Raw genomic sequence first — 23587 nt, 5'->3', positions numbered from 1 at the left:
GTCTGGGGGTTGCTGTCTCCAGGGCATCAGCAATCCTGCCAAGCATCTCACAGATGCGGTTTGTGCTGGTACTAATGATCTCGCCCAGAACCTGAAGGTCATTATGAAGCACCAACCCTGATTCCCGGTTGTCCCGGAGAAACTCCTCTATCATGCCCGTGAGGTGCTGGCAGCGCACTGTTTCTGCAGCCGATGTGGGCGATGTGGTCGGCAGGCTTTGTGTTGTTGTGCCTTCAGGACTTTCAGGACTTCCTGCAGGGGGAGTGGGCTCATGACAGACAGGTGTATCCCCTTTGCCTGTGAGCCCTGGGCTGTCACTCGACCCAGGGTCGCTATGGGCAACCTGGCTGTACGAGGGAGTGTCTGGGCTCTGTACATAGTCATTGGGCTCCTCCACGTTGTCAATGGTGTTTGGTGATGTGCTGCCTGGCACATCGAGGATGCACATGGCAGCATTCTCCCCTGACGCACTCGATTCCTCATGGTGCAGCGTGGGGCATGTGTCCCGCAGAACTGCAGGCATGTCCAGGGCCACGGATGGGGGTTGTGTACCCTACATGGGGGTTGCTGGGGCAGGTGGTGTGGCATGTGCCTTCTTCCTGCTTGCAGGTGTGCGCTGTCCCCTGCCTGTGCCCCGGGAGGTACTTGTCCGGGGGCCTTCCTGGTCCTCACTTTCATGACCGGTGCCTGTGGGGGGCAAGAGAGAGACGGCATGAGCAATGATCTGGGGGTCAGAATTACTTCCAGACAATGGTATTACGATGGGATAGCAGCGTTTTGGTGACATTTGGGTGCTGAGTGGGACTGTGATCTTTGCTTGGATGGGAAAAGCATACTGTCAGCAGGGTCACTCATGTTGGCGGAGTACTGTGGTGACTGACATTGACCAGCTTTTTGTGTGGCATGCCCAATATGGGTGTCAGCCTTGCACCTGACATCATCCTGGGTCCCAGTTGTTACGGCATCATTGCATCATTGGAGGGGGGGTTTACCCAAACATGATGTGACTGCTTGACCAGCCCTTGGCGATGGCTTGCATTAGGGATGCATGTACTGTTTACACTCATGGCACTCACCTGCGTCAGCTGATGAAGGATCACCGCAATCCATATCGCCGACACCTTCGATTGCTTCTGTGCCCATCATCTCCGCACATGTTTCCTCCCAGGGCATCATTTTTATGGGTGAGGCTGGGCCTCCTCCTGTCTCTAGGGCCAGATTGCGGTTTGCTGAGAGGATGGCCCGCACCCTCAGACGGAGGTCATCCCAGCGTATGCGGCAATGCGTCGTGCTGCGGGGGGTGTTTCCGACAGTGCTCACCCTCTGCGAGACCAGCTCCCATATCTCCTTCTTCCTGAGGATGGTGGACCTGCGCATGTCGCTGCTGAAAACAATCTCAGCATTTTCATGCAGAGTATCAACGAGTACCTGGAGCTCATCCTATGAGTATTTCTCCTTCCTGATGCGCGCAGCACCCTTTTTTAATGCTTTTGGCATGATGCTGGTCTCTGGAGTCTATTTTGCCTATCACAATATGCCCACGAGTCCTGCATGGAGAGGATTGCAATGGATTGTGATTTTAAAGAGGGCCGCCATGATGCTTCCCGTTCCTGTTCGATGACGTAATTTCCGTCTACGGTTTTTACCGCTGCCCGTAATTTACGGTCATCGTTAATTACGGGCACCGCTATTTACGCACTACATGGAGGGCGATGGTGTTAGTTACGTCTCGGTTGTTGTTGGTAAGGGGTTTGACGCGCCCTTTACCGGTATGGCGCTAGGGGGTTTACCGGCATGGCGGAAAGCTCGTGCCCGCGAGGTCGGAATATGGTGCTAATTACGCCCTGCTTCCAACACGGATACGGTATTTCCGTCATTCTGGTAAAGTCAGAAATTTAACGCGAACCTCAGAATGAGGCCCAATATACCATGTATATTCTACCTATTAGACATTTTAGAAATAATTAAATAATTACTTTAAATCACTTTTCTAAGTAAGTGAGTTTTAGGCTGTTTTAGGCATTTACACCAGGCACTTGGACACTTTAAATTACTGCTCTAAATTATTGATTCACTTCCTCATTTGCACATTAAGCTATTTTGCACATACCATGATGTAATACGTGTTTACAATGCAATTTTGCGCGGCGCATAGCCACTTTAAGACAATCTGCATCAGGAGTAAAATGTTTTATATTAACATTGCTTGTGAATGAAGGGGTGATATGTGTAATGATAAAACAATACATGTTTGAGAAATGTAGTAACTTTTCACTATATATTGTAACGCTACAATATGTCAGCCATGAGAAACCTGGAAACAATGAAGGACATGTGGTGTAAACATGGAAAAGGGACACATCTATTCCTACTATAGATTTGTATTATGTATATTATGTGCCCAAACACCAAAATATTTGCGTGATGAAGCCACCAGTTGGTGGCGTGACATATTATGTGCAGCCTCTGCTGCTTGTTTTACTGTGTTTATTGAATGAAATTGCTTTCTACTCTCCACATGAGTTTTGGGCTCTATATGTTGGCGCACAAGTGTGGTCCAGGACATTTTTGAGTGTCTTTATCTTTGAAAATATATGTATATGTATATATGTATACATATATGTAAAGTTCTAAATTACATTATGACATCTTATGACATGTCTCATCTCCAACTGTCTGTGTGCGATCCAGGAGTGGTGTGCCACCAATGATCTCTGCCTTAATTCCAGTAAGACTGAGATTCTCATCATCGGCACACTTGTCCTCTGCTTTCCTGTCTCTCTCTGGCCAGCATCTCTTGGCCCTCTCCCTGCTCCCACCTGTGAGTCTAAAAACCTCGGGGTCATCTTCGACTCCACACTCTCCTTCTCTCCTCACATCACTGATGTCTCTAAGAAGTCACACTACCAGCTGCACCTCCTCAGAGGTATTCTTCCTTTCTTCTCCTTCCCCCAGAAGCACACTGCCTCCAGAACTCGGGTTCTCTCTAGGCTGGACTACTGCAACAGCCTCTTTCTAAATCTGCCTGTCTCTACTCTGAGCCCTCTGCAACTCATCCAGAACAGGACTGCGGGTCTTGTCCTTGGCCTCAAGCCCAGGGATTGTATCGCTCCAGGACTGAAATCTCTGAGATTGCTCCCAGTGGCTGCGAGGATTAAGTTTGAAACCCTCAGCATTATCCAAAAGGCCTTCTGGGGCCTGGGGCCTCAATACCTTCAACTCTCTCTTCCTAAATATCTTCATTTTTGAGATCTTCGCTCATCCGCCTCCAACTCCCTCAGGGCCAGTCGCTTCTCCAAGCAACGAGTGGTGGTAGATCTCTTTCTTCGGCTGGGGCCTCCCTCTGAAACAGCCTCCCTGCCTCTCTGAAACTTGAGCAGAACCATCTCTGGTTCAGGAAGCACCTTAAGACCTTCCTCATTGTTTCTGCTTTCTCTCCTCCTCTCCACTGCTGAACTCCTGGCTGAAATTGAAACGGCACTGGTCAGCTGGCTACTCTCTGTTCTCAGGGCTAGGTTTCCTCCCCGCCAGTTGCATACCTGCACTGCCCCCCTGGCAACCCTTGCACACTGGGGCTGGATCTGGATCCCTACAGCCCCTACCAGCACCTGACACCTGATGTCTGCACTTATCCTTGCGCCTGCCACAGGCCACCAGCCAACAGTTGTCCACACTTCTCATTTATTGTTCTTATCTATTGTTTGTATGTATTTATTTACTGTTTATCCTATGTACTGCACTTTCCCTCCTCCTTTCCCCCTCGCACTTTTCCCCTTTGCCAGCTCCCCTGAACTTGCACGATCTCATTTACACCTGCCTAGTAAGATTGTTGTCTCTGTCTTCCCTCTGTTCCCCTCCCTTGCCTCGTCGCACCTTGAAACATTTGTGTATAGGCGTGTTATAAATGCCATATCATATCATATCAGATATCATATCATATCATTTCACTTCCGACACTTATTTGTCAATATGTCAGCACTTCCTTTGAATCAAAACATTGCCAGATTACACATGACATTTCGATTGCAATTGATACAATATTTTCATGTATTGCACTTCCCATGTGAATATGGTGTTGCGGGCTGCTAACTTGTGTGCAGTTTAAAATGCTTATAATAACTTGCATTAGAATTCTGTATTTTTTGCTTTAGGGAGCTGTGTTATCGATTTAGAATGGACCGAATTTTGGTTCTCCCGCCAAAACTGGGGCAAAGGTTTAAGGATTTTATTAAACAGGTATACATTTACAGTTCCCAGTTTCTTTTATTTAGACAAGTCCCAAAGGTGCAAGATTCTTTTCCTGTACTCTGTATTTAAGAGTGAGGGGATTGCATAGGACTTACATTTCCACTAATCTTGTGGGAGTAGAAATGGCATTATTAAACACACTCTTATTTTCCGTTCCTTATTAACTAGCAATGGCCTTCCCACTTTTTAAAGTTTCCAATATTCAAATGTGTATGCCCTAATTATATCATACTATATGAAAGGCCCATCTCCCCACTGGCTTTCCTCATAGTCAGAAACACCTATTGAATACACACCACCATTCTTCATTGAATGATTATAATTTCTATATTTATCACCAAAATAGGAGAAATCATATTTGCTCTTGAGACTTAACATTTAAAATTGTTTTTCTTTCATAATTACTGAGTATCAGACTACCACATTCATGAAATGTGGATTTCTGAAATGTGCCCTAGTAAACATATGCCTGCATTTGAGACCTTATTTTTTGCAATAGATATTCATAATTGTATGACTATTCATTATTTTATTGACTATTCAAAAGCATAGAAAATGCAAATGTGGTGTCAAATCGAAGAGGGGACTAAGCGCCGTAACATACCCACCCCCCTAGAATAGTTCCAAAGATAAGAGCCACAATCATTTCTATATGTAACATGTGATTGCAACTAATGTTTTACCAATCTGTATACATCCACCTACTTTGTCTCATATGTTTGTAGGCATGCCTGAAGCACCCCCCGTAATACGGAGTGAGGCTCTACCAGTCTGTATACATACATTATTTTCTGTCTACCACCTATATGCTTTGCCTGCAGTCTTGAATTGTACCATGCACTTTCTGTAACTAGCGCCTAGATACCTGAGGGTTTGGTGCACTGATATAAAAGCAAATAAATAGATAAATTAATGGGTGCATTTAAACTGTGAACAGGGTATTGTGCTTTCTAGTCTGAGTCATGCAATAGCTCCCAAGAGGCCTCTCTATGAAACCATTGGTCACTGATTGGTTAGGCACTTATGACAGGCCCTTTTGTCCTGCTTGCATTAATCTCATCATAAGGCTGAGTTTTCTGAAATAACAGGGTCAAAAGGTGCCAGCTACTAGATGAATTTGTCTTTGATGCTTGGTCCTAAATCGGATCATCAGTCCACTCAAGATCTTAATCTTCTGTGAAGATCATTTATTTCATATACTTATATGTGTTTTTTTTTTTTTATAATATCCCCTGGAAGACACCCGGAGGTGTTGAAACCTGGGTTAATTTGAAGTCAGCACAATATAGAAATGACTTGAATAAAAGAAAAGAACCACTGCTTTGAAAGCTAGTGTTTAAAGTCAAACATATTATTATATGTTTTGCACATTAATCTGACAAATTTGGGACAAATGAATACACTCTTTACATTGGAATATTCTACACACTTTGAGGATTTGAATGAAAATAGTTTGTTTTGGCTTTATTTTTCAGGTAAGACAGGAAACTGCATTTTTGAAATGAAGATATCTGTAATACAGGACATGTTCCATGATTTTCAAATAATGAACAATATCCTTTGAAATATATAAATGCTCTATATCTCACCAACACTTACAGTTTATATTTAGCTGTCAGTCATATTTTCCAATAGGGCAGGCACAATTCTGCTTTCACTTTACACTGGTAAAATAACAGTCTTTGAGTGAAAGGTGCTCAGGGGCCACTGTTGTTCATGAGAGGGTGTTTAATACCCAAGGGGGGGGGGAGTCAACATAAAAGAGTTTGAATACCACTGCACTACACATGCCATGTGACAAGTGCTGTCTCTCAGATGAGCAGGTGAATACCTGCATAGCACAGACGCATCTCTGATGTAACAATGGAAGACTTTGACATAAGTAAAGATGAAGCAGAAACAGGCACTTTATTGGCACCTCTCACTTAAGTAAAGGTGAAACAGCTACATGCACATTTTGTAGGTTTTAAGAGTAGACCAAAGTAGTTTTATTGACACATGGATCATTCTTATGCATATGTGCTTTTGTAAGTGTTAGTGTAGGCAAAAGCAATCTCTGACACATGTGCATTTTGTAGGTGGGGGTACACCAAAGCAACGTTATGCGCATTTGTATTTTATAGGTGTAGAAGTATGCCTAAACAGTATTAGGCATGTATATGTAAGGGTGTACCTCTGAGCAGTCTCAGACACATACACATGTTGTAAGTGTGGGGTTCGGTTTTAGGCACACATGTATTTTGTAATTTTGTAGGTGGGGAGTATGTTTAAGCAGTCTCAGGCACATGTGTATTTTGTAAGTGCCAGAGTATCTTGGGCACATGTTCATTTTTGTAGGCATTGGTGTATATAAAATGTAGTTCTATGCACACATGGAATCTGTAGATTTGGCAGTATGCCTAAGCAGTCTTAGACATATATGCATTGTGTTGCTGGGGTAAACACCAAAGCAGACTGATTCACATGTTAACTTTGAATGTGGTGAAGTACTCCAAAGCAGTCTTAGGAACACATGCATTTTGTCAGCGTTTTAGTATGACAACACAGTCTTAAACCCAAATGCATTTTGTAGGTGTGGGAGTACACCAAAGCAAACTTAAGCATAAGCATGTTTGCACTGTTTGCACTGTTCACACTGGTTGCCTGACAGTACAGTAAGGTGGTACATGTGGGGAGTATGGCAATTACTGTGCTCTGGTAAAACGCTGCCACTTCTACATTACTTTCTACATTATTAATACCTGCTCCTAACACTGTGTTATATCCCACTGCCCTCTTTATTTAGGCATTGTGTTAAACCTTTCTGCGCTCCCTAGTTTGCCATTGTGTTGAACTTTGCTGCACATTGTAGTTAGCCATTGTATTGCACTGTGCTGAACTCCATCATTTGCCATTGTGCAGAACCTTGCTGTGCTCCCTAGTTAGCCATTGTGTTGAAATGTGCTGCACTCCCTAGTAAGCCATTGTGATAAACTCTCCCTGATTAAAATGATATTATTGGCCAAACTGTTATACGTGTTGCAGTATGCATTCTGGTGTGGTCCAGGAAAAGTGGGTGGATATGACATTTCCCTACGAGAATGTTTTTTTTTTTGGGCCTGTGCCTAGAACCTTATTGAGTGGCAGCTAAGTCACAGTTCGCTACATACTGGTATGTGGGCGACTTTCCTCCACCCCATGTCAGGCTTGAGAGGTTGGCAGCAGGTGAATCGGATATCAGAATGCTGCTGCTGGACTGACGATATGCTGATAGTTGTCCATATGATCTGGTGACTGCTACGAACCCGGCTTGCCGCTCAATCTTCACCTTTACGGGGATTGATAACCCTTATTACCGATTGCTCCCATTAAGGACATGTCCTGGGCTGGGCCCTACATGGGATGGAGCGTTGGTCTCAAGATGGGGGCGGCTGGGCTATTGGGCAGTTGCTGACATATACTCGGAAGGGAAATTCATTACACCAACCACATGGTGCCGTGAACACACTGAAACTGGCGGGGAGCTACTGCAGTACTTTAGGTTGCGGGTGGCAGTGGCAGTGGCGTTGCAGTGGCCACGTTACCCCAATGAACCTCCTGAGACCGCAGAGCTAGCCTATAAAGCTAACTCCGGTGTGGGGAAGCAGATTCTCTCCATTTTATTCAAAATGGTGCTAGACAAACTGTTCCCACCTGCCCCACGGGCGCAGCATTTTAAATGGTCAGAGGAATTGGGGACCGAGCTAACTGACGTCCAGTGGAAACAGATGTGTGGGCATACGAAGCAGGTATCTTTATGCTTTAGACTTAAATGTATGCAATTCAAAATATTAAACAGACTACACTACACCCCCAAGAGGCTCACCAAAATGTTCCCCTCAGTGGATAATTGTTGCCCCAGATGTCTTTCAACCCACGCTAATCACATGCATATGTTCAGGGGATGTGCCCATTTAGTAGATTTCTGGGTCTCAGTCCTGGACACTACATGCAAGGTGGTGGATGTCCCACTAGAACATTCTCCGATGGGAGTGTTGTTTGGGGTATGGGCCAACATCCTGAATAAGAAGCTCCAATTGTTTGTAAATATGGGGTGCCCAATGAGGGTGGTGGGATAACATTGCAACCTATATACCCACATTTTGTAGTTTCCCACTATAATAGATTTTACTTTGTGGGATGTGACGAGTTTCATGTTAGTTCAGTTCTACGGGACCCATGTCGGGTCAAAACACAAGTTTGCACTAAGTGTGTAATAAATCACTGGTATAACCAATAAACAGGTGACAAGACTTCTCATTTAATGTTTGACCACCTAATTAAGTTACAACCTTTCTCATTAATACTCCAGCGCCCGGGGGGAATGAGGTTCTTACCATCAAACCTCACTATGCTGAGAGCTTTCCATTTGCTGAGTTAGGTATGCAAGCGGGCAAGGCTCAGTGATGCTACTGAGCACAGCCAGCACATTCCCGATTCATGCCTCCCTCTGAAGTTATTATCCCTAAAAAAGAACCTGCCAGAGTATTGAAACTCCTGGCATGCAATTGCAGGGATGATGGGCGTAAGAGAAGTCAATAAGGAGTGAAAGAAAGGCCAAACATGTGTGTGCAATTCGCTCAGAGCTTTATATTTGCTAGTTCATTATGCAAGCGAGTAAGGCACAGCAATACCACAGAGCAGAGGCGGCACATTCCCATCCATGTACAAACTGCATATTAAAGATGCCGCCAACTGGTCCAAAGGTTTGGCCCATTGCCGGAAGTGCTTGCTGCATGTCTGATACCACAGATGTAAGCAATGCGAAAGATGAGAGGAGAACCTGTCATGTCCCAGCGTTCAAATAGTTAGTGCTGGGCAGACGTAGATGACGTGCCAGATTAAGAAGACCAATGGGGTGCATTGGTTGTGCCCATGGGCAGGATAGTTAAGTTGCATAGCAGAGATTGCACAGAAGCGATATTGGCAGTTTACCGTACACCAAGCTCCCATGATTCTTTTCCCATTAAGTACTAGATATCCCGAATTTATGGGGATATCACAACTGGCGACGAGGATGGGTTCTTGACCTCACTCTGCAGAAGCATAATCACATACACAGGTGCCCATGGCCTGTCTGATGCTGTTTGTGAAGTTGGAAAGTAGCAGAGAGTTCCCATGCATTTGCTAGATGCGATATATTCTTTGCATGCAGGTACACTTCTCACAGCACTGCACCCAGGTACTGCACGCTCCCCTATTATTGTGATGTGGAACAAAACTCTCAAGATGTCAGACACTGACAATGTGGGAGGTGAAGTGTCCACTGCAGCTGCTTTTTCTCTCGCCCTGTACCCTTTGATATGACTGATTAACAAGCCTTGGGCCCACAATGGCAACATTGGCTGAGACGCTTTCAAAATTATATGGACGTTTATAAAAAAAAAAATATGTCAGACAAATTTGCCAGATGGCGGCTGATCAGTGTACTGGGAGATGAAGTAGAATATCTTATCCCTACTTTCCCTCCTGATCCGATTGACTCCTATGTTGGACTAAAAGAAGCGTTGAGTGCTTACTTTAACCAGCAGCGGAACATTGATCATGAGCGACATACTTTCAACATTGTCTGCCAGATGATTGGCAAATCAATAGACGCATTCGCTACCCACATACGCAAGGTAGTAGATCACTGTGACTTCCACAAATTCACAAATGAAGAGTCCATTTGCCTCTGAATCCTTGGAGTATGCTTGCCATCTTCATTCAGGAAGAATTTACTGAGGGAACCGCTTTCATTTTCCACAATGCTACTTATGGCTCGGACTGAAGCACAAGACACTCAAATAGAGACAGGTAAGGAGTCAGGTATATCAGGTCTCTCACCTGATGAGGAACTGAAATGTAAGCAACGTAGTCATGAGAAGATACCAGTGGAGATAAAGATGTTATTGATTTGGCATACCATTCCTGCATGATGGGGGCCTGATGTGTCTGGTGAAGTGAAGTAATTGTACGAAGTAAAATCACTTGGTCAGTGTTTGCAACTTGATACCCATGAGGCCAAGTGCAAGCAACTCTATCCCAGATAGCTAAGAACTCATGCCTATGGGTATGTACAAGCACTAAGCGATATAAATGCAAGAAGAGAAATGGAGAGCCATGTTTGACAAGTCACAAGGTGTTCCCCGTCGCCTCCATCTCCTCAATGCGCTGATAGAAGCAACTATGCATATGCTATGGGCGACCTCGTGGCTTCCCCCGGCGAGTGATGTTGACCTGCTTGTGGGTGATCGTGAGGCCAAATTCGTCATTGACATGGGTTTGACATTGAACATTATGTGTGCATCTGAATTCAATAAAATTAACTATCCAACACCATTGGTACCCTAAGAAGTAAGAGTGTTTCAGCGAGCTGCGAAAGGTCCAGTGATGAATCATGGGAAGATTTGCATGACTATTCAATACAAAGAAAAAAGGATGTCGTCTGAAATTCATGTGCTTCACGGTCAGGTGCCAGGATGCAACCTGCTAGGACATGCGACTGACATAGTGATGAACATTGCAGCTGTTATGTGCACTATGCAATGCACACGTTCGAACATGCAGCAATTTCCCTCTCCGTTTCAAGTTTTAGGACACCTTAAAGAAGACCCGTGACACTGCACGCTGATTAGTCGATCACTCCGGTAGCACAACACCCCCGGAGAATACCCATTCACCTTCTCACTCCGACTCACTCTGCTGGCCACACACTTGATGTCATGATCTCCTCTGGCCTCCCTCTATCTACTACCCTCATCACTCCTCTTTCCTGGAGCGATCACTGCCTCCTCTCCTCTCATCTTCCCATATCCTCCCCCTCAAGCCAAGCCTACCCCAAGACTGACACCCACCTTCTCGGACATCCGACCCATGAAACGCGTGTCAGTCGAGGCTTTCGCTGCCACCTTCTCACCCCCTCCACTCCTGGCTGACTCACAACCTGACACAGCCCTGTCTCTCCTCTACTCCTCTATTTCTGATACTCTTGATGCTCTTGCCCCTGTCAAGAGGATCCGTTTGAAGCCCAAAACCAAGTGTAATTCTTGGTTTGACTCCGACCTAGTACACTTAAACGTAAGTGTAGTGTGGCCGAGAGGAAATGGAGGGCCTCTTGCTCATCCTCTGACAAACTGGCCTGCCGCCTACTCCAACGGCAATACCGCCTCTCTGTACGTACCAAGAAGCGAGTCCATATTCAAGCCCGTATCTCTGTGGCAACAAACAACTCGGCCGAACTCTTTAAAATCTGCAAGGAGCTGGCGAATCCTGATGCAGTATCCACTCCTCCAATTGCCTCTCAGGCTCTGTGCAATGATCTTGCCTCACACTTTATCTCTAAAACCCAGAACATCTTGTCCTCACTCTCCTCCTCCCCCTCTCCTCTCCCCTCTCCCTCTCTGCTTGTTGATCCACCCCCAACTTCCCCTCCTACCTCTTTCTCTGCCTTTCCTCTTTTCTCCCCTGATGAGGTCGCTAGACAAGTCTGATCTATGAAAGCCTCCTCTAGACAGGTCCATCCCTGCTTCTCCAAAACTATCAAGGACCACATTGATACCCTTGCTCCGGCCCTTGCCGACTTCTGCAATCTCTCCTTTGCCTCTAGCTCTTTCCCCTCCCCTCTGAAGCACTCCCTTGTGCATCCTCTCCTCAAGAAACCCACTGCTGATCCTTCGTGTCCGGCTAACTATCGCCCAATTTCCATTACTCCCTTTTTGGGTAAGCCCCTGGAAAAGCTTGCCATTTCTCAGCTCAACCTTTACTCTAACTCAGTTGGCTCCTCCATGACCACCAATCCGGGTTCAGGGCTTCCAGAAGTACGGAAACTGCTCTCCTGAACATCCGTGAAGACCTGCTCTCTAACCTTGACTCTAACATTCCCTCTGTCCTCATCCTACTTGATCTCTCCTCTGCTTTCGACACGGTCAACCATACCATCCTGCTAAATCGTCTCTGTGACAACCTGGGTATCACCGATCAGGCTCTGGCCTGGCTGACCACTTTTCTCTCTGATCGACCCTCCCAGCTCCAACTTGGGTCCTTCCTATCCTCTATCACCCTCTCTACCTGCAGTGTTCCCCAGGGGTCAAACCTATCACCCTGGCTTTTCAATCAATACCTGGCAACTCTCACCTACTGCATTTCCATCTTCTGCTCAAATTTCCAGTGCTATGCTGATGACACCCAACTCATTTTCAGGCTTCCCTCGGCTACCTCCTCTTCCACCCTCATCTCTAACTGCCTAATCGCCATTCAAAATTGGTGTGCTGCAAATTACCTTTGTTTAAACGCTAACAAGACTGAGATCCTGCTCATTGGTACACCCACTCCATCCTTCCCCTCTGTCTCTGGCCGGCCTCCCTTGGCCCTCCTCCTGCCCCCACCAGCGAAGCTAAGAACCTCAGGGTTATCTTTGACTCCACACTTTCCTTCTCTTCACACATCTCGGATGTCTCCAAAAAGTCTAACTTCATACTACACCTCCTTAAAGACACTCTTCCTTTCCTCTCCTTCCCCCAGAAGCTCCTTGTCTACAAAGCTCTGATTCTCCCTAGGTTGGATTACTGTAACAGCCTCTTTCTAAATCTACCTGCCTCCACTTTGTGGCTTTGCATTTTCCACAAGGCTGTCTGGGGTCTGGCTCCTCTTTACCTTCAACTATCCCTCGTAAATACCTCCCCTCTAGAGCCCTTCACTCCTCTACCTCCAACTCACACAGGGTCAGTTGTTTTTCTAAGAAACGAGTTGGTGGTAGATCTTTGTCTTCTGCGGGGGCTTCCCTCTTGAATTGCCTCCCTGCCACTTTGAAACTTGAGGACAACCACCTACAGTTCTGTAAGCTCCTCAAGACCTTTGTCTTTGCCTCTGCCTTTTCCCTTCTTCTCCCCTGCTGATCTGCTTTCTCGCTCAGCAATGCCGCACCTGGCCAAACTCTGCCTTTGGGCCCAGGTACCTGCTCACCCTGCCATCCTCCTGCACTGCCCCCCTGGGACCCCTTGCCCTGGGACCTGTATCTGTACCCATACAGGTCCCCCCACTCTGTCTGCACTGATCGGTTACTCCCTATTCTGACCAACCTTGCACTTGGCCCTCACAGGCTGCACTACCACTGTTTTTGACTCACCTTATTTATTTATTTATCCACTTCCTATTTATTTGTCCTCTCTTATGCTCTGCACTTTCGAATTTCTCGCCCTCCCAATGCACTTTCCCCCTTTTCCCTTTCCCATGCACTTGCACATTCTCAATGTCACTGGGCCTAGTAAGATCGTTGTTTTTGTTCTCTCCATTGTTCCCCTCCCTTTGCCTGGTCGCGCTCTGAAACACCTGTGTATGAGCATGATATAAATAAAATATCATATCATACCTTCAGCCAAAAGTAGAGAAGGAAATCAATTGTCTGACATAATTGAGGTGGTTTCTTGTCCCACTCTGCTGGCGTCACACATAGTAGCTGTCCCAAAGAAAGGTGTGATTAATGACGTACACATATGTGTGGACATTAGGCAGGCCAACAAAGCCATAGGAAGGGAATGACATCCGGGAATGTATCTGGATGATGTGAGAAATCTGAAGGTGTCTCACCCGCTGGTCCCCGTAGATCTTACATCCAGGTGGCCAGAACACGGCCATCGCTATTGGATGCAGTTCGTGGGGGTGGACCAGTGGGGGAGGATCACCTGGATGAGGGTTCTTCAGGGAGTGGAAGTGGGACATTGAAGGTTAAGACACGGTACCCCCTTTCTTGTAACACCACTGTGTAGGATATTTAGAAGATCTAGCCCCCACCTTTTCCGACACAAACACTTTCCTACATCGTGACAAACAACGGACTAACACCAGAGCTGTTTACCCGTCATGTCCCAACACAAGGGTCAGGCAGAGTCAGGAAATTGACAATAATCACAAACACCTGACGTCCCTTTACTTCCCCTACGGGGATAAAAAAAAGGCAGAGCACGAGAGAACACTACGAACAAGGCCAAACACATGAGGAAGCAGCTATTCCGGACCAGCAGTTTAAGCAGAGGAGAAAGGCGGCGAGACCTGAAAGTACGATGAGGAGGGAATTGCCCTTGCCCTTTTCAACTCAGACCAGTGAAACCTCTGAAAAGGGAATAACAAGACCGGGAAGTAAAGCTGGCATTTGGTGTGACAGGTGTCAACAGTGCATGGAGGCCTCCCACATTGACAACACAGACGGGGAGGCACCTGGCTACCGTGGTACCACCCTTGACTCCAGAAGCAAGACAAGCAACGGGTTCAGCATTGCCGGTGAGTCGGAGAAAGCTGAGAGCAAACTGAACTGTGGTGAGCCCAAGGTTGCAATCGGCAACATTATATGAACGAAAGGAACTTGTGAACTTAAAACTTGTGTGTGTTTGAACTTTTGGGAAAGCCCAGAGAAAAGCCAGCTGCAAAGTGGTCAGGCACCGCAGGAGTGCTCATTTGAAGGACTCGGGCCGGCCCCTTTTTTGTGTTGAAACTACAAATACCAGAAGGCCCTAGGAGAGGGCGGCATGAGGTCTCAGAGTTGTCCTACAAGGGTTACTTTAAATCCCTTGTACAATTGAAAGTCTCTGACCCATTGCCAAGAGAAAGCTAGGGGAAGGGAAGCCCCTCATTCTGATGAGATGAGCAAAACATGAACTGTGTTAGAACTCATAAACTGTGTTAAAGATAGCTATGTGAACCAGAGGGAGGGATGCCATGGGAAAAGCAAAGAGAAGTAAATAATGCATTGTAAAAAACAAAGTGAACTGTGAAAATGGCAAATGTGGACCCGGTTGAGGGATGCCTGCAAATCAGGGTGAAGCATGATACACCCGAGAACATTGTGTTGATATTAAAAGTGAAAGGCTGTAGTGAACCCGACGGAGGGAGGCCCATGTTGCAAGAAGGATCCGGGCCCGGCTGAGGGAGATCCTAGGGGCGAAGAGCCACCTCCCAATGTGCAAGATAACTGAAGGAACCTTTGCTTGTTTGTTGTTTTGATCCAGTAAGCCTTCTAAGGCAAGAGACTTGGCAGAAAAGAGATTTGGCCCATGAAGGTCCTGGTATCGTTGAATAGAATTGTGAAACTAGTGCTGAAGAGGCCCAGGAGTGTGCTGTGCTCAGAAGTCCCACCTTGTCTCAATGCTTAAAACGTGGGGAAGGGAGACTCCAGCCATACCATCCTGACTTATTATTTTGTGAACACTTCTTTCTTTTCTGGTGAACATTATCCCACACTCTTTTGGAACTTAGTGGTAAGGATTGGCAATCGATTTTTTAGTGTGAAGCTGAAAATTCATTGGAGGGACAGGGCCTCCATGTCCTTGTCCTGTACTCCTTTTATCATGTGTGTTTTGTGTTATTTTCTGCACATGAGTCCATGTGGGACTCCTGGAAGTGCAACCCTTCCTCTTTTTGGTTGTGGTGAACAGACCCTTGGGATACTCTTATGGCACCCATGGGTGGGGATACAACCTTGTACCCCTAGTGTATGTTTTTAGGCACCTGTGTGTGGCCCACAGAGCAGGGTATGGGCTGGTAGCATCTCCATGCTGAATTTGACAAGTGCTCTGAGTATCCTCCATTTTGGGATGCCCAGGTCCTGAACTTGGAATTAGTGGATTCCTGATAGGAGACAAGATGGCCCTTGTGGCCTCTTGCTTTCTATTACCTGATACCTTGTTTTCCCAAAGACCTGGGAAGCCCTGACTCTGTCCCTTCCCCTGACTGGCTGCTGGGTGGATGTTCCATATATGGCATTGTGGGGAAGTCCAGGCCAAACTGGCTGGAGCCTTCCCAATGACTGTATGTAGTGGGTACACCCTTGGGGTGGGACCTCAGTGAATGGAGTGTGTGACCAATATACATTTCATGTTATGGGTGTCTGGTTTCTGGTGTATCCCCGAAAATGGTATGAATGCAGTATGGTGTGCTATATGGCTGGGTTCTTGCCCCAATCCACATTCCTTGTTGTGAGTGTCTGGATGGATAAGAATGTCATGAATGCACTGTGAGCCTGATTGACTGCCTGCCTGCTGAATGACCTTCTGAATGATTGGCTGCCTAGGCCTGGCTCAGCAGTGTGAATGAGAGACAGAACAGTATATCTGGGGACCTCTCACTTACTGGAATTGTTCAAAAGCTGAAGTCGAAACTTGATGCTTAACTTTGAAGCCCCGCTGGAAGAAGAAGGCTTTGCTGTGGCTTTCCTTTTACGCAATCCAAAAGCTGTTGTGTCTCCAAGAACTGATCCAGGAGAGGACCTGGCTAGGAAACCTCTTCCCAAGCTATGAGGGAACATAGGAAGTCAGTCCTCGAAACGCTGCCGGCCAGAGATGGGGACCGCCGAGGAATCTGAAGTGAAGCGCCAGGAAATCGAGGCTATTGATGACCATCACCGTCTATCGAGGTTTGGAGGACCGATGTAACCTCATCGAATGGAGCCGCAATGCTCCATTGCCTAACACACTTTGAAATCAAGGACTCCCTTGCTCACCACCATCGACAGCTTTGTCCCGCCAGAGCAAGTCAAGATCGCTGACGAACTGAGGAGAATCGGTCAATTGGTTTCCCGCCACTCAAAGTCCACAAAGACGCCAACGAGGATCTGAAAGCCAGCCGTGGTCGAGCCCCGATCGTCGACGACACCGCTGACACTCGATGCCCGCTACAGGGCCTATGTTCTTCAGCAAGTACTCTTTGTGGCAATGAACTCTCGTCATCGAGGTGTACCGCATGCCTTATCTTCGCAGGACTTCCAAGAACGATTGTCCACGAGCACCGTAAGGACCGAAGCTACAGCCTCAAAGACATTGTTCACCTTTTCTTCAAGGAATCTCAATGATCCGTGGCTCCTGCCTAAAGGGAGTTCACTCATGAAGGATCCGTCGACGATTCATCGAAGAACTCTGCTAAACGAGGTACTTTGGGTTAGTAGAACAAGACTCTGCTAAACCATATATGGCCTGGGCTTGGTAATATAGTTTATTTACAGGTTGCCCAGGTGGGGGGATCCTTACAAAGAACTGTGTTTTGCGATAGGGACTATAAGGATATATTTGGGGGTTTTACTGCCAGTATGCAGTATGAAAATGCATCCAGGCACAGTTTTTCAAACGGTAGGCAATATTTTTAAAAGCATTTAGTTTGTTGGCAGTATGCAGTATGCAGCATGTAAATTCAGCCATTTCAAAGTAGGTGCAAGGCACAGCTTTTAGCAATAAGTCAATAATTGTTGGAAAAGCATATAAACAAACCAGCAAAATGGGTTTAGTTTTGGAAGCATTTAACACAGTGTGCTGTCATTTAAAAAATGTGCATGTTCTACAATTTGGATGTTTTTATCTGTGTGGAACTCCATTGGAAATATATAATTAACTAATTATATACTAATTTGTCCCACTAACTCATTAACTGTTCATCTAACATATAATGCATTTCTAAACACAGTGCCTCATTACACGGTAGGCGGTAAAAAACGGAATTTACCGGCATGGCGCTATTAGCGTGTCCGCCCTCACAGGCGACCGTTAATAGTGCCCCATTCCGAGTGCGCGGACACGCGCATAGTGCCATGCTGGTAAATGATCCTACCGCCATGCCGCAAAAGTCCCCCAAGAGCACTTTACCGGCATTGACCAAAGTGCTGATAGCACCTCCGCCCTCACGCTATATGGAAATAGCAGTAACCGCTAATAACGCTTACCGCCATTAGCGGTCACCGCTATTAGCGGTCACCGTAAAAAAGCGGAACCGGAAATAGCGTCATCGCACAGGAACGGGAAAGAGCTTGGCGGCCATCTTTAAAAACACAATCCATTGCCATCCTTGCACCCAGGACCTGCAGCAACAACACAGCTGGAAAAACTTCTTCCCACGACATCAAAGAATGCCCAAGGCCCTAAAGAAAGGTGATGCGCTCCAGCGCAAACAACGCTTCTCCGACGAGGAGTTGACAATGCTAGCAGACACACTAGCTGAAAACGCAGATGTAGTGTTTGCAAGCGACATGCGCCGTCCCGCACTGCTGAGAAAAAAGGAGATCTGGGCAGAGGTGGCGCGGAAAGTCAGTGCGGTGGGCACCACCCCCTGCACCGTAAAGGATGTGCGCAAGCGGTGGGACGATCTGCGCCTCCGTGTACGCAGTATACTATCGGCCAACAGGAGTCTGGCCATGGGCACAGGAGGCGGAGGAGGATCCCCGATGAAGATGCAGGAGTGGGAGGAGACATGTGCCAGCATCATTGGCATTGAATGCATCGAGGGAGTGGGCCAAATGGAGCGCAGTGTGGCAACAACGTCAGATGGAGGTGAGTGTCCACGCAAAACACTGCAAAGCAAAGCATGAGGTCCTCCCCCAAATGTGACATGGGAATTATCTAATGGATGGGGGCATCACACACACATGTATAGAACCCTGGACATATGCCGTGAACATCCCCACACAACCACATGCATGCAGCACCTCACACACGTGTCACCCTGACTCATGTCTGGATGACCCACCCATCTGGCCAACAACTGCATGTCCAAACTAGATGTCCAAATCCATAGAACTGCAGCAACAACAACATATGCATGATGCACGTTGACCCATCACTGATGCTATCCCTGTCTTGCTCCCCCACAGGCTCACAATCTGACAGTGAGGAGCTGGACTCTGCAACCCAGGCCCCACCACCCAAAAAGCAGGCCAAGGGCAAGGATGCAGGCACCAGGCCCAGTACATCGAGGGGCACTGGGAAATCTGGAGTGGCCCAGCGGTCCAAAGCCACACACGCACCGACTACACCAAGGGTTGATATCCCATCCGACACTGTGGTAGCACCCACACCACCCTCCCCCACCACTCAGGAGCCAGTGCCAGAAGGCACGCTGTCCGCAGCCAATAGCTCCGTCGGGGAAGCAGCTACCACGGCACCCATGAGTGATGTGGAGGACCCATGTCCGACACCGGAAGTGCAGCGTACACCCAGTCCCCAGCTGTCTTCACACCACAGCCCATGTAACACACCAAATGGCAGCATCCATGAGGTGTATGCCAGAGACTCACTGGCAGGGTTATTGAGTCCCGTGGCGAGCTCACCTGATGGCGGCCACATGCAGCAAGCTGCGCCAAGGAGAAACAGGGGCAGTGCCACAGACGAGAGCATAAGCCTAATACGACAGCGCCAGGAGGAGCTCAATGCCCTGGTTGGCCGGCAAGTGAGCGAGGCTGCCTTGTCCAGGGAGGAGATTCGGGAGTTTTCAAGGGACATGAAAGCCGCCATGGACAGCAACAAGACGCACTTATGTAGTGAGATGGCCGCTGTGAGGCAGGTCCTAACCCACATTGCTGAGGCGATGGAGAGCATGCGTCACACACAGGGACCTGATCAACCAGGCACCTCCTCGTCTGCCAGCTCCGACCAAACAAGCACCCTGCGCAGGTCCAGCCGGTCCTTGCGGCGGCCAGACTCACAACCCCCCAATGGTGGTAGTGGAGGAGGGAAGTAGGGCCAGCCTGTCACTGTTGACACTTGCAGACTAATGCAGCACTGATGTGCACACCATGTTTGGGGGAGTTGTGGGGGGAGGGGGGTGAGGGTGTTTAGGGGAGTTGTGGGGGGAGGGGGGTGAGGGTGTTTAGGGGAGTTGTGGGGGGAGGGGGGTGAGGGTGTTTAGGGGAGTTGTGGGGGGAGGGGGGTGAGGGTGTTTGGGGGAGTTGTGGGGGGAGGGGAGGAGGGTGTTTGGGGGAGTTGTGGGGGGAGGGGGGAGGGAGAGGATGTTTGGGGTGGAGGGTACATGCACTTTTGAATCACATAATGCTCAATACACACGTTATGGCATGGATAATCACATGACTGGACATTGATTATTGTGTATGTGTGCTTTATTGGTGAAGGGTGCACAGTGTCAATCTCCTCCCAATACACAGTGCCCTGAGCTCCACATCAATTGTACCCTCCTAATCCATGTGTATCAGAAACAATGGTCTATCAGGTGCTGGCGCACAGCACGTCCCTCCTGGGCATCGCCACCTGCATGACCTGCAGCCCCCTCTCCTCCATCCTCATCCCCGTTATCATCCTCAGCAGGTGGTTGCAGTTCAATGTCAGGGGGCATTGGCACATTCCGTCTGATACACATATTGTGCAGCATGACACATGCCATGGTGATCTTGGCCACCTTCTCATGCCCGTACAGAAGTGCCCCGCCCGACCTACTGAGGCACCCGAAGCGTGCCTTCAAAAGGCCAAATGTCTGCTCAATTACCACGCGGGTATGGGTATGTGCGCGATTGTAGTCCTCTTCGTGCCTGTTCTGTGGGTTCCGTACAGGGGTAAGGAGCCACCTCTTCAGGGGATAACCGGCATCACCTGCATGGGTGCAACAATGGGTATGTGTAAGTGTTTACATCAAGTGGAACCTGTACATATCATACGAACAATCATAGCATTGTGAATGACATCCACTGATCCAAGCACGCATGGCAATCAGGGTAACTGCAATGTGGGAAGGTAAGGTAGTCCTTGCAAGTGGACATGCACCATGCATGCATAGGGCAGAGATTGCCATGTCCCGGCTGAGTTTAAGTCATTCATGTTTCCCGGCCCTGGCAACGTTTGTACCACACTGCTAGTATACTGCCATTCCTCATTTGAAGTCACCATGCTGTTTAATGGCAATTCAGTAGTGTTGTATGGGTGTGGCTCACTTCAATGGCTACAGGAGATCCATTTGTATGCACTCATGGGCGCGGATCATTTCTGATGTTGTTCAGCGTACATTTCTGCTGTGATTTTTCCATGCATGTTGATGATTTGTGTTATGGGGCAAATGGTGTGTTGATCGGTGTGCATGTGGTTGGAAATGGCATGTTTGGCGTAATGGATTGATATCTTTGTCGGGCAAATCACAACTTGCATGTGGTTTTGTGTCTGGTCCATTGTGGGCTGCCTCACTGGACAGTGATGCTAATATGTATGTCCATTCTTCTCCTGACACCAGTTCATACCCAGTTGGAGTATGCATCTCCCCCCCCCCAATCACGCCCAGTTGGAGTATGCATCCCCCCCAATCACACCCAGTTGGAGTATGCATCTCCCCCCCTCACACCCAGTTGGAGTATGCACCCCCCCACACTCACACCCAGTTGGAGTATGCATCTCCTCCCCCCCCAATCACACCCAGTTGGAGTATGCATCCCCCCCCCAATCACGCACAGTTGGAGTATGCACCCCCCCACACTCACAATCCACATCACACTGCCATGTGGTTGGCCTGCTACTCACCAAGTAGCCACGAACGTTGTCCAGCATGTCGCTCCATGTATCGTGGTATTGTCGAGTTCCGCAGGACCATTGAATCATGGGTTGATCCGGTATATCGGGCACAGCAATGTGTGATGATCTTGTTGGAGTCACATACCATTTGGACGTTGATGGAGTGGTATTGCTTTCTATTAGGGTAGACTACCTCATTGGCATGTGGGACCACCAGTTCAACATGGGTACAGTCGATGGCCCTGATGCAACTTGCGATGCCTGCCAGTGAATGGAAGCCAACTTTGGTGTTGGAGATCTCCTGGGCAGTCCGTGGCATGGCTATGTGTTGACTTGTGTGCTTCATGAGGGCATCGAGCACCTGGTTCAGCGTGCGTGAGAATACTGGTTGTGATATGCCATGCATCTGACCTACCGTATGCTGGTAGGTGCCTGTGGCCAAGAAGTGGAGCACAGTTACCACCTTCAGTAGAGGGGGGATGGCAGTACGGATGTCTATTAGACTCACAATGTCATCGTATATCATGTCTACAATGGTGGTGATGGTATCCCGGTCCAAACGGTACAGGGTGTGTATCTGCTCAGGGGTTAGGTTGAATGGACTGGCTCTGATCCTGGGAATTGGTGGCTGCCTCTGTGGTATCACTAGGTGCACTGGTGGTGCTTGCTGCGCCTGTCTTAGCCTCCTCCTCCTCCTCCTGCGTCTCCTCTGTGCTGCCTGTTGTTGTAGCTGCTGCACTGCAATCATGTCCTCCAGCCCATGTAATGCTGCTAGTATTGCATCCATCTTGGTGTGGAAATGGGTGTGGGAAGGGGTGTGGTGTGCTCTTGTGTGCTGCCAGTTTCCATTGCCTCCACCTGTGCTGATTTTGTCAACCTGTGGCAAGTGGGAACACTGCTCAGGTCTTTTAACGGGTGGTTCGCGATGCCGGTATTAGCGCCTTGCCGGTAAGGGGTTTTTGGGTCTTCGCCATGCCGGTATTGCCATGTCCGCATGCCTTGTGATGGCGTGCTATTAGCGCTATGGCGCTATTTCCGGACTGAGGGGCCGCGCGCCCACGGACTTGCCGCTAATAGTGCCACCGTACTTAGCGGTGCCGCTAATAGCGGTTTGTTCGGGTCGTAATTGAGGAGAGGATTTAACGATACCGGTAATCCCTTACCGGTACCGGTAAATCCCTACCGCCTACCGTGTAATGAGGCCCAGTGAGACTCATTCAATGTTAGTATTTCTGTGGAGAAATATGCACCAGCAGGAAAGGAAATTGAAACAATTACTTTGCTGGGCTGAAGCTTTCATTGTTCTGGAGCACAGAGAGGGTTTTTTTACAAAACATTCTTGCACTATGATTGGTAGAAAGAGAGGTGGCACAATCAGCTGATGTCAATTGATAGACAGGGAACATTTTTTTAATGGGCAAAGTGAGAAGAAGAATTCAGAGCTTTTTGGGAGCTGAATGCGAACAGCCAGGAATCCAGGAGCTGCTGAGGTCTTTGAATGGGGACTCGGGGAATGCAGCCTTGAACACAACTGACAGCCCCTAAAAAAAGATGGCTTGCTAGCACTGAAGCCGAAGGAGTTCCGAATTCTGCCTGTGAGCTGTGAGGTCGCGGAGATAAGCTCTGAGTCAGTCAAATATGAGGAGTACGTGAGAATGGCTGACATGTCATTAGATTAGCTTAGGGTGCTGAAATTATAACAAAAAAAATGATGTATTTTGATATCAAATGTGTCAGATTTCTCCATGCATAGTTGCCATGCAAAGTGCCTCTTTCTGTTGTCATTTTTTTTCTCTTCTCTGTTATCTTTTGTAGGCTCGAGGCTATAACAAACGTGGTAAGAACAAATGATTGTAACAAAACAGTGTAACCTTGTTAACATGATTGTGTAATATATCGTGTACTGAAAGCATTTTGGGTTTTTCATTTGTGCTTTATTTCATGAGTCTATCGGTCATTTTAAAGGGAAAGGAAAACCATAAAGGTTTGTTGTTCATGCTGAGGCACTAAAGTATTTACCAATTTATCACAAGTGCTAAAAGTAGTAAACAAGAAAAGGTATATAGATATATCTATCTGCC

Source organism: Ambystoma mexicanum, chromosome 1p (assembly GCF_040938575.1).
Source record: "Ambystoma mexicanum isolate Mex_15411 chromosome 1p, UKY_AmexF1_1, whole genome shotgun sequence".
NCBI classification, from domain to species: Eukaryota; Metazoa; Chordata; class Amphibia; order Caudata; family Ambystomatidae; genus Ambystoma; species Ambystoma mexicanum.
This window is presented reverse-complemented; position numbering follows the sequence as displayed.